The 4618-nt window shown below is 50.8% G+C and overlaps 1 protein-coding gene across 1 annotated transcript in view; it reads left to right on the top strand.

Moving 5' to 3' along the window:
- AJAP1 (adherens junctions associated protein 1) overlaps positions 1 to 4154 on the top strand; it is a 130026-nt gene extending 125872 nt beyond the window's left edge. The window contains exon 6 of the mRNA XM_023215198.3: positions 2966 to 4154. The gene's annotated coding sequence lies outside the window, so the exon portion shown is untranslated. The remainder of the gene's footprint in view (positions 1 to 2965) is intronic.
- Positions 4155 to 4618: the final 464 nt, after the last annotated feature.

Genomic DNA, 4618 nt, shown 5'->3' with positions numbered 1-4618 from the left:
GCCTTTATTCTCCTGTTTAAGGTCAGGATCAAGGACTGGAAAGCAACCAGGGCCAAGGTTCATTTAGGAAACCATTCTTATTAAGGTGGCAGCCATATGACTTATGGTCCAACCCTGAACACATTCCAGAGAGAAAGGTTGGCCTTGTGAACAGTCAGTGATCAAGGAACACAGGGACAGCAGCTCACAACCAGTGGCTGTCCTGGGACACCAGGACCCAACGTAGGGTCTCCAAGCCCCAGGATTTTTATCTCCCTTTTAAGAAAACTTGTAATTGTAGTAAACATATGTAACATAAAATTTACCATTTTAGGCCAGGCGTGGTGGCTCACACCTGTAATCCCAGCACTTTGGAAGGCTGAGGCAGGCGGACCACCTGAAGTCAGAAGTTTGAGACCAGTCTGACCAATATGGTGAAACCTTGTCTCTACTAAAAATACAAAAATTAGCCAGGCGTGTGGTGGGTGCCTATAATCCCAGCTATTCAGGAGGCTGAGGCAGGAGAATCACTTGAACCCGGGAGGCGGAGGTTGCAGTGAGCTGAGATTGTGCCACTGCACTCCAGCCTGGGTGACAGAGCAAGAATCTGTCTCCAAAAAAATATATGTATATATCATTTTAACCCTTTATGCTTGTCTAGTTCAATGGCATGAGTGCCTTTACCATACTATGCAGGCATCTTCACAAGCCAGCTCTTCATCTCTTTCCATCACGCTGTATTAAAACTCTGCACCCGCTCAATACTCACTCCCCGTCTCCCCCATCCCCTGGCCCCCTATTCTACTCTTTGTCTCTGTGGATTTGGTGGCTCCGGTACTTTCTATAAGTAGAATCATACAGCATTTCTCTCCACATTTTTTAACTTTCAAAAAAATTACCAAGATATAAGAGGGAAATTTCTCTCTGTGTTGTAATAATTACTTCATTTTTCAAGCCCCTCTTCCCCAGATCCAGGGAATGTGGAAGAGGTGGGCGGGGGTGGGGCACAGCTGGAGTAAGGCTACCAAGAGTGATCCGGCACTGACCCAAAGGCACGTCCCCCACCGTGTGTGTGTGTGTGTGTGTGTGTGTGTGTGTGAGACACAGCCTCACTCTGTTGCCCAGGCTGGAGTGTAGCGGCACCATCTCAGCTCAGTGCATCCTCTGCCTCCCAGGTTCAAGTGATTCTCATGCCTCAGCCTCCCAGGTAGCTGGGATAACAGGTGCACGCCCCCATGCCTGTCTAATTTTTGTGTTTTCAGTAGAGATGGAGCTTCACCATATTGGCCAGGACGTCTCCTTTCTCTACATGCAGTGACCCCTGTGCCCACAGCAGCTGGTCTTCCCACAGTAGCTGAGCAGACACTCCACTGTAGCCTCATGGAGTCGTCCACATGGGTGTCATTTGGAGGCAGCAAGCAGGAAGGTGACACCCAGGGCCCAGCCTCTTGCCCAGACGCAGAGGGGTCCAGGGAAAGACCCAGCCTCTCACCTTCACTTTCAAATGAGTAGACTCTGGCACACTGAGTCTCCTGGAGATGATCAGGGATGCAGGCTGATGATCAGGGACACAGTGCTGAGCAGGAGGAGCTGTCCTGGGGCCTGCCAACCTCGCTGTCCTCTCCTAGGATGTGTCCTGCAGAAGGCAGGCCTGTCCCACCTGGGGCTCTTCCTCCCCAGTCCCAGCCAGAATCACTGCAGTGGGCTCAGTTGATTCAGGGGAGAGAAAGCCACGCTCTTGTCTTTGGGAAGGACCAGGGAATGGACCCAGGACGGGCAGTCACTGAACTCACCTGGGGAACTCTGAAAACTCATGTTCACAGGCACCACCCTGAGAACCTGATTCCAGGTCTCCAGAGGTGGGCCTGGGAATCTGTATTTCTGCAGAGCTCCAACAGTGGTGATGACGGAGCCGGCCTGGCTGCATGCTGTGCCTGCAGCTGCTGGAAAACTTCTAGAGCTCCCGCTGAGTGCTTTTCCGACTTCATTTTGGGATCAGCGGGTACACCCGCCCCATTCTGCTGCTTTCTGATACGTGTCATCTGCACAGATGAGGATGCGGTAGCCTTTTCGTTCTATTATTGAGGGTCCTAATTGCCTGTAGTTGAGAGGAGCTCTGAGTGACAGCAAAGGGACCCAGGCAACACCCCATCCCTGTGACAGAGACGCAGCTTTGGGCAGAAGGTCCCCGGGGGGACCGTGATGTGTTTCAGCTCACGTGGCCGTGCCCGGGGTGACTCTCTCAGGGGTGACCTACTGGGGGTTCTCACTCAGCCAGGGAGACTGCATTTTCCATTTTCTGAGGCTCGGGCTGGCTGGGTGGGAGCCGCCCTTCTCAGCCTGCCTGCTGAAGGTGGCAATCGCAGTCAGCCCACCCGACCTGTGCCCAGGTGGGACTCGCCTTCTCTCTCTTCAGCAAGATCACCTCTGGGGAGATACGGGAGGAGGATTTCCTGATGCAGTCCATTTATCTGTCCTGAGTCCTGGCCTCGGGGAGCCTGCAGCTGAGCAGTGGACGGAAACAGACTCCCTTTCCTCCTGCAGCAAAGGAGTGGAACAGGCCCCATGCCACCCCCACAGGAGGAGGCTGGACAGGGAGTGAGCAGGGCTGCCACACTCAGGCCCTCTGACGTGCACGCCTGGGACCAGATGCCCCGGTGCCCCTACCATGAGTTAGTGGACGGGGTGGTCCCAGCCCCTGGTAGCAAGCTCAGAGCTCTGTAGATGACCAGAATTCACACAAGATTCAGGCCCCCACTTCATACCCGTGGGATTCCCAGTGTTTCTTCCAGTTCCTGCTGACCAGTTAGTGAGGTCTTGTCCACGTTCCAAGGACCCCTCCATGTCAGTGAACCGATAAAGGGAGCGATTGGGCTCGGCACGCAGAGGTCCTGTGTGTGGGGTCCTGGTCGCCCGAGAGCCCCACGGACTTGTCGCGCCCTCGGCCTGCTGCCATTTAATCTCTTCTTGTTTTCTTTCCACACAGGATTCCGTTGGTGAACCTGTAAAAACAAAACAAACAAAACAAAACAAAAAAGACAAAACCTAAAACTAAGCTATCTAAGGGGGAGGGTCCCCGCACCTACCACTTCTGTTTGCCGGTGGGAAACTCACAGAGCAGGACGCTCTAGGCCAAATCTATTTTTGTAAAAATACTCATGCCTATGGGCGACTCTGCCTTCTCCCAGAGTTTTCTTTGGAGAACAGAAAGAAGAAATGAAAGAAAGAAACCGGAGGCAGAGAGACGAGGATACACAACGAAAGGGACGGGAGGAAGCATCCGAAACCTAGGATTCGTCCTACGATTCTGAACCTGTGCCAATAATACCATTATGTGCCATGTACTGACCCGAAAGCCTCGGCCGCAGAGCCGGGGCCCAGCGAATCACACGGAGAAATCTTACAGAAAACAGGGGTGGGAATCTCTTCCGATAGAGTCGCTATTTCTGGTTAATATACATATATAAATATATAAATACAAACACACACACACACACACTTTTTTTGTACTGTAGCAATTTTTGAAGATCTTAACTGTTCCTTTTTAAAAAAAGAATTGTGTTATAGGTTACAAAATCTGATTTATTTAACATGCTTAGTATGAACAGAATAAACCAGTGTTTTCTACTTTGGCAACTCACGTCACACACATATTACACACATGTGCGCATACACACAGTACACCTACATGCATATAGACGCATCTATTGGAAATGCAGTTCCACAGGTGAGCATGTTCCTTCTGGTGACCTGGTATTCCATCACCGTTTACCCCAGGGGACAGCCTCGACCCAGACAAGGAGGCCCTTAAATGACGTTTGGTGAGTGGCATCAAATGTGTGACTTACTCTCTTGGGCCAGAACTAAGGAAGCCGTGGTTTTATATATGTGTGTGTATATATATACACACACATATATGTGGGTATATATATATGTTTTTGTATATATATATATATACACACACACACACATATGCATACATATGATTTTTTTTTTCATTTAAATGTTGGAAGATGCTGCCTAACAGCCATGCTCACATTTATGTAGCTGGTTGCTTACAGACGGGTCTGAGGCCTGGGTTGGGTGGGTGGTGCATTCTTGGACGTGTGTGTCATACAAGCATAGACTGGATTAAGAAGTTTTCCAGTTCCAAATATTAAAGGAATATATCCTTACGATGTGTGTGTGTAATGTCAGGGCAGAACTTAGACATACGTGAAGGGCCCCAGTTGGTTTGAAAACGAAAAATCGTCATTCTGTGTGCAAACCACGCAGGCTGCCCCACTCGGGCGGCGCCCTGGCCCGGCCTGTGCTGCATTGCCTTCCCTTGCGCAGGTGGGCAGGTGTTGCCCGCTTTTTCTAGGGCCCCGAGGGTGTCTTGGAATCTTGGGGGAAGCCTCGGCAGAGATGCCGTTCTCCTGTCAGCTTCCACTGGCCAATGGATGTTTCTGTTTTGTCATCGAGAATCCTACTGTAGAACTACCCAGTGGAAACAGGGGCCCCAGACCCGAGCCTCAGTACAGAGAATCCCAACCACACACACTTTATTAAAAATACTGCCATGCCGCTGGGCCTTCCTCACAAGCCTCACCTGAGATGGGCTCACTGGTGACCCAGACTTGCTGTCAACAGGGGGTGA

This window comes from Piliocolobus tephrosceles, chromosome 1 (genome assembly GCF_002776525.5).
Source record: "Piliocolobus tephrosceles isolate RC106 chromosome 1, ASM277652v3, whole genome shotgun sequence".
Lineage (NCBI taxonomy): Eukaryota > Metazoa > Chordata > Mammalia > Primates > Cercopithecidae > Piliocolobus > Piliocolobus tephrosceles.
Note: the sequence above shows the minus strand (reverse complement) of the source record. Positions and strands in the feature narration are given on the sequence as shown.